At 34.4% G+C, this 12,953-nt stretch overlaps 1 long non-coding RNA gene and 1 pseudogene across 1 annotated transcript; both read left to right on the top strand.

Moving 5' to 3' along the window:
• The first annotated feature begins 6,137 nt into the window (after positions 1 to 6,137).
• On the top strand, positions 6,138 to 8,612 carry LOC118490590. The gene is made up of 4 exons (XR_004889447.1): positions 6,138 to 6,323; positions 7,788 to 7,879; positions 7,941 to 8,043; positions 8,463 to 8,612. It is a non-coding gene; the product is annotated as an uncharacterized LOC118490590 (long non-coding RNA).
• Positions 8,613 to 8,659: 47 nt separating this feature from the next.
• On the top strand, positions 8,660 to 11,598 carry LOC110932370 (annotated as a pseudogene).
• Positions 11,599 to 12,953: the final 1,355 nt, after the last annotated feature.

The following is a 12,953-nucleotide window of genomic DNA, read 5'->3' as shown; positions in this document are numbered from 1 at the left end:
AGATTCGCAACCAATCTTTGTCTTAGAATTTTTCATTGAAGTGTATGCGTCAACACTTTGTAGTTCTCGTTGGGGCGCTTCATTCACACAGCGCCGCCGTGAGGGCTGGTTTTGACTATTAGCAGAGGGATACGGGTGAGCGCTGACTTGGTGGTTGGATCCCAGCCCTCCATCACTTTATGGTGGTGGTGGTGTCTTGGTTGTATAATCGGAAGTCTAGCCCTAGACAGAGAAAGAAGAAAAATGTTTTTGCAGTTTGCAATTATGTAATTTGAAAGAGGGCATTTTTGTAGTTATGTCGGTGCACTGGTTGCACCGACTTTCTCTTTTAAGTTTATAACAACCAACAATCGAAGCATTAGGTTACAAATCTCATTCAATCGAAACTTATCTGACAACAAACAGCTACTTACTCAAAATCCAAAGCAAAACAACACCTGGATCATCAACAGTCAACTTTTCGTTGCATCATAGCTAATAAAATCATGTATAACATACAGAAATTGATGAATCATACCGATGACTATCACGTGATGAGAAGAGCTTACGACGCAAAGACAGATGAACAGGATGGACAGACAACAAAATAACACAAAATCCAAACTTACAGGCAACAGAGACAACTCAGAGAAGGAACCGAGATACAGAAACACAGGAGAAGAAGAGAACCTAAAAAAGGCTTATAAGGCACGCAGGATTGCAGGAAGGACTAAGGCAAACAAACAAATAAAAGGAGAAGGGGTGAAAGTGTAACAAAAAGAAGGACCAAAACGGTAAAAACCACCGACATTTCTTTTTAAGATATAGATAATGTATGTATGCATGCATGCATGCATGCATGCATGCAGATGTATGTATGTATGTATGTATGTATGTATGTATGTATGTATGTATGTATGTATGTATGTATGTATGTATGTATGTATGTATGTATGTATGTATGTATGTATGTATGTATGTATGTATGTATGTATGTATGTATGTATGTATGTATGTATGTATGTATGTATGTATGTATGTATGTATGTATGTATGTATGTATGTATGTATGTATGTATGTATGTATGTATGTATGTATGTATGTATGTATGTATGTATGTATGTATGTATGTATGTATGTATGTATGTATGTATGTATGTATGTATGTATGTATGTATGTATGTATGTATGTATGTATGTATGTATGTATGTATGTATGTATGTATGTATGTATGTATGTATGTATGTATGTATGTATGTATGTATGTATGTATGTATGTATGTATGTATGTATGTATGTATGTATGTATGTATGTATGTATGTATGTATGTATGTATGTATGTATGTATGTATGTATGTATGTATGTATGTATGTATGTATGTATGTATGTATGTATGTATGTATGTATGTATGTATGTATGTATGTATGTATGTATGTATGTATGTATGTATGTATGTATGTATGTATGTATGTATGTATGTATGTATGTATGTATGTATGTATGTATGTATGTATGTATGTATGTATGTATGTATGTATGTATGTATGTATGTATGTATGTATGTATGTATGTATGTATGTATGTATGTATGTATGTATGTATGTATGTATGTATGTATGTATGTATGTATGTATGTATGTATGTATGTATGTATGTATGTATGTATGTATGTATGTATGTATGTATGTATGTATGTATGTATGTTGTATGTATGTATGTATGTATGTATGTATGTATGTATGTATGTATGTATGTATGTATGTATGTATGTATGTATGTATGTATGTATGTATGTATGTATGTATGTATGTATGTATGTATGTATGTATGTATGTATGTATGTATGTATGTATGTATGTATGTATGTACGTACGTACGTACGTACGTACGTACGTACGTATGTATGTATGTACGTACGTACGTACGTACGTACGTACGTACGTACGTATGTATGTATGTATGTATGTATGTATGTATGTATGTATGTATGTATGTATGTATGTATGTATGTATGTATGTATGTATGTATGTATGTATGTATGTATGTATGTATGTATGTATGTATGTATGTATGTATGTATGTATGTATGTATGTATGTATGTATGTATAAATATACGTATGAAGGTACGTATGCACGAAGTAGGATTTATTGTTTATGAAAGAATGGAGCTTGTATATATGTATACATGGCTTCAATACGTTTGAGTATTTATGTTACTAATCGTGTGCCTTGAGAATGAAATGAAAATGCAGGTATACTATTGTGTCCTTATGAAGAGTTGATGATTGGGATGCAAGATTGTTCTCGGAAAGATAATCGAAAAGATTAGCATGAATAGAAGAATGCGGAATGGTCATTTAATTGCGTATGTCTAGGTTAAAAATGATGTTAACAAATATTAATGATGCACATGTATGTGGTGATTGCAGGTTGCACGGAATTAACATCATTGTGGAGACTAAGAGGTTGAAGATCGAGTCAAACAGCAAGGTTTGTACGGGAAGAGCGGTCTCATAGCTTGTATTTATGTATTACATTTAACGTGTTAATCAAGAATGAATGATGTAAATCCTTTAAAGAAGTGTACGACAGATTATAAATGAACTTTCAAGTTTGTTGTATAGACAATATAAGAAAGAATTTTTGAGCCGGTATTCCATTGCATCTCTTATGGTCAAAACATTTTAGGGTTTTACACACCGAGCTCACAGCTAAATCCATAGCTGTGGGTTAGTGTAGAGGTTGATTACAGCCAAGAAACAAGTCTGTTAAAAAAGAACCTACTCGTTCAAACAGAGACCATTTACACGACTCAGCAAGTCCAGTCGCGCGACTGAACAGTCTGTTCGCACGACTGGACATCCCATTTTCGTGAAGGGACTCCCTGTTACTCCCGTTCCTGCGAAATCCTAAGTGTTGAATGTTATCTCGGATCCCCATCTTCAATATAGGTGAATCTGTGTTAAACAGAAGTGTGAACCGTGGAAGCCTTGGCTTTCCAATCTAGTTCCACCGCCTCACTTGGACCTGCAAATGAACACCCAAACAGTCTTTTAGACTCAGAATAAGTTAACCCCGCCTCGCCTCCAACACTTGCCATGTTGGGAATGACACGCTCGGGTTGTCCTTGTTCGGCTGTTTAGAATATATGTATTTATTTAATTCTGTTATATTCGTGACCAACCGGGTTTGTTAACGATGTTAATAAACTTTGTGCTTTGGTGAAACATATAATGAGGTTTATACCTCCATACATGACTTCCATGAACTCTCTGACACATTGAACTATTATTATGATGCTATATAATATAATAAAACATAACCGAAATCAGAACGTTAACCGATTAGTGGTTAAAGTGTCACAAAGAGGCCCCTTCGCACGAACAAACCATTCGCACGACTGGGATTTTCCCACTCGCATGAACTGACCTGTTCGCAGAGACACCTGTTCGCACGAATGGAACTTCCATTCGCACGAACAGTGTTGTGAGCTTCGATTATCTGTTTATCTCAGTTCTGAGTTCCTCGTTGCTGATTCTAATGGGCAAACCAGGACCCATGAAATCACAGTAACTTAGTGTCATAACGAGTGCCTAGACGAGATGTATTTTTCTGTATAATCATACTTTCTATACTTTAATATTTTAACTTCCAAATCCAAACCCTCCATTTAACTCCAAATGACTCACACCTTTGTTTACCCCACGTAGGGTTACCTCGGTGTTCCAACGCTCTCAATTCAACAATTCGCGGAATTAACAAAGGAAGCTTTGCAAAACCGTGAGTATACTCGAACACACTTTTTATGTTTTACACTTTTGGCTGCAACATATTTACTTTATCAACTTACACAATCACACATACTTATTGCAATCTCAAACAAACAATCCAATTATACATGCTTTTAACGTTATACTAGATTCATACGTGCTGGAACATTCTTATGTGGTATACTTGTCATTAACTTCGTACAAGCCTCCCCTTAACATGTATAGTGCTATAGGAGTAATGTCCTGCCCGTATTCTTGAGGTCATGTTAAGTTAAAATAGAACGGTCCTATCGTTGCTACGATAGGATTATGCTAGCGGTAATCTTTAGGTTGACACGTATAGTTACATGCCAGTTTTACATTAATTTAGATAACTATTTTGCCATGTGGATTTGTTTAAGCATTTTCTACTTATGTTATTTATCAAACATGTATACTCGCCAATACTTGTTGTATTGAACTATACTTTAAACATGTTATAGGATGATGACGTTGATGATTATGGAATCTAGTAGGGATGGCTGGAAACACACTTAGCAATCTAGATTATGTTGTTGTATTTGTTTCATGTATTTTTGTTGTATTGTTTCTTGAAGTTGTTGTACTTTCTGATTTCCATGTTGTACTTGACAAATTATTCCATGAATTGAAAGTCGGTTTTGATTAAATGGTGTCGCAATTAGTGTTGTGAAGTCTCGAGCAATATCATTTTCATCTCACTCAGATGTTTCCGCCATCGGTTGGGGTGTGACACCATGTGTTCAATATCCGAATCAGGACCTACAAAACCGACATGGATGTTAATGTGCATACCATTAAAGTAAACCTTATCACAAAAATATTTACTTAGACTCAAAGAATTGATTATATGGAAACATAATTTAATGCTAGTAGCTAAATCAGAATTTTAGTTCTCATCGCCATGTTTTAGGACTACAAGGTATAGAAAATGGACGTCAATATGACTTTTCTAAATGGTCATCTTACTAAAGATGTATATATGGCCTCATGGGTTTTAACGAGCCAAAGGGTCCTCAAAATGTATGCAAGCTCAAAAAATCCATTTACGAATTAAATTAAGCATCTCGACGCTGAAACTTTTGTTAATTATGATAAAATCTAGGATTTTTATTTTATTAAGTGCCAAGATGAGTTATGTTCTTAACAGGAAGATATTTATGGATTTTATAAAGTTGTTGTCACTTTCTGTACCTCCGATTATTGTTTTTATTTCATAATGCTAGGGTCTACCTACCATTTGAAGAAATAGTGATGGCTTTGGAAAAATATGCCACTTTTGTCACACACCGACCACGTAAAACAACAAATTGTGGCGGAAAAGTCGGGGAGTGTTGTAACAGAATCATTGTTTCATAACACATGGAAATTGAAATTTTGTTTTATTGATTAAAAGTAGTTCCAAAGTCTTAACAAACAAGGAGACATAACATAATTAACTAGTCTTGCGTCTTTTAATGTCACTAAGGCTCAAGTACGCCTAAGTGTATTTTGATCAATCCTATGCATCATCTCCTGAAAACACATGTGAAAATAGGTACGTCAGCATAAAAATGCGTGTGAGATACATATCACTACAAGAAATTAGGGTGTTTACCCAGACATAATTTACCTACACATGTAAATGTGTGGGTATTTACCTACACATGTTTGTATATGTGTGGGTAATGGTTGATAATATATTTTAATAAATGATTAACACTTAATATGTGTTGGTAATGGATTTTAGCTACACTTGGTGTTGGTGGGAAAATTTCCCCCCAAAATTGGCAATCAATTAAATATTAAATTACCTACACATGTGGCAAATTTTCTTCATTTGTAGGTAAATTATCTACACATATGTAAAAACCTAATATATGTGTAGGTAAATGATTATGTTTGCCAACACATAATTTTTTTTAAAAAAATACGTAGATAAACTAAGTTAATATGTATTTATTTTATTTTTTAAAAATGACGTGGCAAATTAAATGGCTACACATTTTTAAATGTACAATATGTGTAGATATTAGATATATATAAAATAAGTAAATATATATTTTTTGATGACGTGGCAAAACAAATATCTACACATACTACTACAAAATTGGGCAATTGTTACCAAAATTTGCCCAAAAAAAACCATAGTAAATTTAGCCATCAATTTTCCACGACGAAGTAAATTAAGCGTATTTGACATGGCATGGTAGCTAACTGGTCAAAAATTCTGTGACCATTTATTTTTTATTGCAAATTCGTGAGAAAAAATGATAATTTATAAAATAATGTCGCCAAATCATCTGAAAAAAAAATGATGTGGCTGAATTGCCACCGTATTTGCGACCGGTGAAATTTGAGCGGGTTATTTCTAATTTTTTATCCAGCGCGCCATCATACATTATCCACGTTTCACATAACCGACCTCTCCCCATATTAGGGTTTCAATCCAGTTTTACTTGAAGAAAGATATCAACCTCCCTATACACCATTCTAGGTCTAAATCAAAGAACACAACCATCGACCTGTCTGCTCCATATATTAGGGTTTTGTTGCTTCACCATTCCATGGTATGATTCTTGATTTCCCATGACTTTTTTATCCTATGCCTTTCCAAAAATTTAATTTCAAATGATGTACACTTCAACAAGCCTAAATTTAACAGTTAATCAAATGAATTAAATCTTGCTCTTTTCAAGATTTCTTGTGTGGATTTTTAATTGCTACTTAGATAAACCCTAGATATTGGAATTATTATGCGATTATTGAATTAATGGCGACTCAATCCACTTAAAGACTCCAACTTCTGAATTATTATGCGATTGTTTTTTGGAGGGTGTTTGATTTTACTAAAATATTCAAGTTTATGTAGGTCATATCTTGATTTTATAGGTTTACATTTATACAAGATTATGGGTAGGTTTATATATTGGAATTGGGAATCTGAGTTCTTGGTACGATCAGTTTTGATCAGTGATTGAAAGAATCTGATATGAATTTTGATTTTGTTGGACTGGTATCGATCTTTGAAACTAGGGATGAGCATTTGGTACCGGGTGCGGGTACCGAACCATACCGGGTATATTCAGTACCAGTACAGGTTCCTATTTTTCCCGTTTTTCGGTACCGGTACAGTACCGATATTTACGGGTAAAGTAAATACCGGTACTGTATAGGTACCGGTAACGAACCGGTATATTCGGTACCGGTACCAATTTTCCCCGTTTTTTGGTTCCGGTACTTTCCGTACCGAACGGGTACCGTGCTAATCTATATTTGCAACCGGTGATTGTTGCCAAACATGGAATCAAGGATTCTTTCATGTTTCAAATGTTTTTCTGGGTATTAATAGATGCTAAATGCATTGTGTTTTTTATAGGTTTTAGTCAAACATAGTATGGAACAAATATCTGAAACATACATTATATTTTAATCAATCATATTTCCTTTTTATATATCTATCTTACATTCAAAATTGGTTTTCAGATTAAATCTTCAACATTTTTTTAAAAAAACAGTGTTATATGTTCTTTTAATGGTATTGGTACTTTTAATGGTACCATACCGACTAAAGATACCCGTGTTTGGTTTTGACTTTAACTCAATTTCGGTTGTCTGCGCTATGCAGTACAGTACCGGTACTTTTAACGGTACGGTACCATAGCCTACCTAACATAATGGGTATAGTATTAGATTTTGAATTTACTTCAATTTCGGTAACATCACTATGCAGTATGGCGCAAGTTTGGGACTTTTAAAGGGTATTTTACCATACTAGAACCGACCAAAACATACGAGATAATCCTGATAGGAAATTATATGTTTGATAGGTATTTCCAAATCTGAGAAAATAACCTAGATAAACCATAGTTGTCAATAGCGAGCGTAGTGATCGCTATAGCGCACTACATAGCGTATAGGTCTAGGCTCGCTATTAGGGTTGTAGCGATAATAGCGGTTTTTTTGTTTTTTTAATATAACTAGCAATTAAATATTTGAGTTTTAAAACTACTATATTTGCAATGCATGTGCAGCTCAGGTGTTCGATAAAATGCTTGTACCAGATCGTTGAAGAAATTGGATTCGTTGAACAAAAAACGGCTCTATATTTTCCTTTGGTCATCAGGTAATCGATTACTTAATAGTTTCTACTTTCATCACTTGTATCTAATCTTTTCTACACACAGCTCGTCAAAATTAGGGGCTTTTTTGGATTGGAATTTGGTGCATTTGGAGTCATGAGCACTGGGGATTTCCTCAACTTTTATTTTTCTAAACTTAAGTTTCCATGTAAGTTTTTAGGCTTTATTTTAATGTTACCACTGTTCTTTTGATGATGTCGTTTATTCAAGCTAAGCTATCTTAGATATCAACCAACAAATTTGGATTAAATATTACATCTTCTAATCATACACTAGCAGTAGCGATAGTCTGGGGTTCACTTAGTTCCAAATAGGTCAATTAGGATGGATGTGTTTATCTCAAATTTAGGTGAAATGTAAAAATTAAATAAACAAGGACAGGTCAAACATGTTAGTTTTTTCAAAATATAATCTTATTATTACGATCTTCTAAAGGCATTCATTCAAATATTCATGTTATTATTATTATTATTATTATTATTATTATTATTATTATTATTATTATTATTATTATTATTATTATTATAGTAATAAACTAATATTATTGTTTTTGCATGTTTCATCAAGTCGTCACTGAGTTCTTATCATTGGGGTCTCTCGAAAGCTATCGGAACACTCTAGTTAATTAACTATATTTAAAAATAGATAAATGGATGAGAAGTTTTGTTGGTCAACCAAAAGAAGCAGCCATGCCCGAGCAGCCGCATAGTCGATATAATTAGCAAATGATAATGTTGAGTTATTTATTACTTTTACAGCTAAAGATGGGATGGTGGATGGCAACATGCTGCGATGGCTGCAATGGTGAATGGCAGCGGTGCTGCAAGCAACCTCGTGGTCGATCCATAGGTCAATAGTAAGTTTTTTATTGCTTTGAGACAAACTTAAAAAACCATTGCAAATGGAAATTTTGAATTTTTTAATGCTTTTGTAGATTACAAGAAGATAATTGGTATGTCAAAGTTTCTATTAACCAACACAAGCAACTTGAAGGATCTCTATTCTCTCCTTTCTTCTGGAATTTTCATCCATCATGAAAAACTGGTGATTCAATCTCCTAAACCACGTATGTTTTCTGCTTTCCACACGTTTACTTTTTTTTTTCTTCCAGCACGTCTACTTTGTCCGATCGATGCTATCATCCTTAACAATGCGAAATTAACATTAACTAAACTTAAAATAAACTAGAAAGGAGGTTTTTGCGGCTCTATCAGAGTAGAAAGTTTAATGCGGCATTGATATAAGTTTTTTTTTCTTTATGTAATTATAAGTTAGGAATCGTTAGAGGACACTATAAATTTTAAGTTTACATACATGTTTTTTTTATTCCTCTTCTGTCTTGTATTTGTTTTCTTTTCTAAAAGAAGGCTTCAAATGGTGCCAATGCAATGCAGTCACTTCTTAACATGCTAACTTTATTGACAAAGTTGGCACATCTTTTTATCTTCCTTTATATCTTGCTACAAATGTGATTTACCTATATCCTTTGAAAGATGGCTGAATACATAATATATATGTGTGTGTGTGTGGGGGGGGGGGGGGGGAGAAAGCAAAGCGAGTGGGACAATTTCGCGAGTTGGATTGTGAATTAAGTTGCTAGAAAAGCAGCTGAGCTATCAGAAACAAGGGCGTGCGACCCAGTTTCACTCTAAAGCTGCGCGTGATTAATGGCTTCAAAAAGATATTGATAAGTATGAAATGCTTCTGTCTTTAAATGAGAAGCAGGTAATCATTGTATTGTTTAAATATAGACATTCAAGCATTGGATTATGAAAGAATAGATAAGGTAATGGAATATGAAATTAAAGACATATATATTTAGTCTTTTACGGTCACTAAATCATGTTTGGTTTTCTTGTACATTATAGGAACTGAATGATAATATAGTAAACTTGAAAGAGATTTGGCAGCACAAACACATGTCAAAGGTCGTGAAGCAGAGATAGCTGCTTTGGAAGCTAGAATATCAGGTTATCGAAAAGGTTTTAATCGGCAAAAGGCAAAGAGGGACGAACTTCATGATAAGCGAAAGTACACCTGCATTTTTTTCTATTAATTTATCAATTTAGAGGTGTGCAATGTAACTATATTGGTCTGAACGAAGAACATGATTTTTGCAATAACCAGAACTGATTATACTGGTTCCGGTTTGGTTGTACAGTTCTGTCCTAATTTTGCATCTCATGGTTCGATTTATTGCACCAGACACTGAAGGTCATTACTTAGGTAGGTTATTGTGGGGGACAGAAAGTGCAGTTAATGCTGAAATTGTGCGTCTTAAAGCTGAAGTTGTGAAGGCAGAAAAAGCCTTAGATCATGCTACTCCTAGGGTATGTTTATATCCGATCATACAAATTTTATGCATCAGCTTTATTCTCTTAAATCTATTTTAGCTTCTAGGAGGTGTGAATGTTGTTACATACATGTAGGTGTTGATAGATGATATACATGTACTGATGTACATTGATTTACCTAGACACATATCCATATATGAAGAAGTACTTGTATTCACTACATATGTATGTGAACATACTTCTATCAGTGTTTTAGAACTCCTGCTTTGAACTATTGAACCCCATTAAGTATCTGCATACACATATGTTCGGACATATATACTTGTATACTCACATAAATAATATGGAGATGTATCTTCACGTGTACGTATACCTAGATACATATCCTAAGTTTTATCTCATTTACTCATATGGTGATATCAACAGGACATAAGAAGGGGAATCAATTGTATTTGGAGAATCTGCAGGGAGTACAACATTTCCGGAGTGTATGGTTCAATTATTGAGTTGCTTGAATGTGATGAAAACTTATTTACTGCTGTTGAAGTGACCGTTGGAAACAGGTTTACATAGTCTTTTGACGTACTGGTTTTCATAATTGCCTGCTTCTTTCTATACATTTATATGTTTGTCTGTGCAGCTTATTCCATGTTGTGGTTGAAAGTGATGAAATATCAACTCAAGTAAATCGACACCTTAGTGGAGAGAAAGTTGGTAGAGTTACATTTATACCCCTTAACAGGGTTAAGGCTCCTTATGTCACTTATCCACCAACTTCTGATGCCATTCCTCTTCTTAAGAAACTGAAATATTCCCACAGTTATCATCAAGCATTTTCTCTAGGGCTGTTCGTGAGCCGAGCCGAGACGAGCTAGGGCATGCTCGGGCTCGACTAGATTATAAACCGAGCTAGCTCGGCTCGGATTTGAAACCGAGCTGAAAATCTAAGCTCAGGCTCGGCTTGGTTTTAAACCGAACTGGCTCGGCTCGGCTAGCTTTGCGCTCGGTTGGTTGATCACAAACGGAACTGGTCTAGCCTCGTACCCGATTGACACAGTGCGAAGAAGAATGATGATGACATCTGGGGAAGCCGTCAAGTACTAGAACATATTTGACGCGTTCAACCAAATCGTGAAAAAGGAAGGTGTCAAATCATTGTTCAAGGGTGGAGGTGCTAACATTCTCAGAGCTAGAGCTGTGGCTGGTGCAGGTGTGCTTGCCGGTTGACAATGGTCAAGATCCAACTCTTGATTCTCTTGTTAACTTGGCAAGCCTTTTGATTATTTATGATTTTATTGCCTTGTAGTTTACATTTGTTTCATGTATTAATCAAATTGGCACTTTGTTTCATGTATTAATCAATGGTGACGTTTGTGACATTATGTATGATTTTACTACCTTTTAGTTTACATTTGTTTCAACACATATTAAGATCAATACCAACACATCTTTAACATTTACCTACACATAATATTACTTTTACCTACATATAAGATTACCTTTACTTACACATATATTCATGCCACGTCATCTGCCACGTCAGATGCCATGTCACTTGCCACGTCGGATGCCACATCACCTGCCATGTCAGATGCCACGTCACCTGCCACGTCAAATGCCTTCTAAACAAATTGTTTTACTTTTAACCACACATATAAATGACTTTTAGCCACACATATATGTGTAGGTATAGCTTGCTATATACCTACACATAACTTATGTGTGGGTAATGGCCTATATCCACAGTCACGAGTCTACACATCATTACACTTAATTTATGTGTAGGTAAAGACAACTACCAACACTCTATATGCTTTTTCCCACGCATACTTTGTGTTGGTAAAGCACTAAATTTCTTGTAGTGATAGGTTTTATTGATTTAGGATTCATGACTTATAAGTTTGAAGAGATGTTTAACAATGGTAGTCATGAACCTTGTAAAATGTTTTGTTTTGTAAATCATATGAAAACTTGATAAGAAAATCAGATAATATAAAAGAAATATGTATGGTTAAATAAATAACCAAGTAAAATGAGTTGTATAAAACGAACTGTTTGTAAAACAGTGTCTGGTGAAAAATATGTCATTTGTGTAAAATGTTATATGTCTAAATTGAAATGATTTCAAGAACGCTACGATATGTAATATCATATAAGCACTTATATATAGGAAGTACCAGCGACGTATCCACCATGCTTGTATCCTATTACACACGCCTCGTTACTTAAATCACTTACCCAAACAAACCATCTATGTAAAAATGTTTATGTATAATCAAATGTCAAAATGTTTGTGTGAAAAACCATGTCTAATGTCAAATGTAAATCATGATATGTGTAAACAAATGTCATGTATGATAAGCAAAAAGTGACTACTTAATCATATGTAAAAATGTACAAAACAAAGTATTTGAATAACTGATACAAACATCTATGCGGTATTGTGAAAATGCATACATTCAAGCCTTGTGACTGTGCCGATAAACCCTTAAACGAATTTAAAGGATTATCTGAGTTATGTTTATCGAATTCGGTCATTCCTTCCATCCAAACATACCTAGGATGTTAGGAACGGGAGTTGTCAATTCCTATGGTACCACTACCTACTAACGAACGACGTGATCAATGTTAATGAATGTATTTTGGTCCCACTTAAACAAACCAAATGTCATACCAAAATGTAAGCATGTGATGAAAATAAATGTACTAAATATGATGAACATATATAGCATGAAAAGGTAATGTAACACAATGCACTAGGTAT

This window comes from Helianthus annuus, chromosome 3 (genome assembly GCF_002127325.2).
Source record: "Helianthus annuus cultivar XRQ/B chromosome 3, HanXRQr2.0-SUNRISE, whole genome shotgun sequence".
Lineage (NCBI taxonomy): Eukaryota > Viridiplantae > Streptophyta > Magnoliopsida > Asterales > Asteraceae > Helianthus > Helianthus annuus.
Note: the sequence above shows the minus strand (reverse complement) of the source record. Positions and strands in the feature narration are given on the sequence as shown.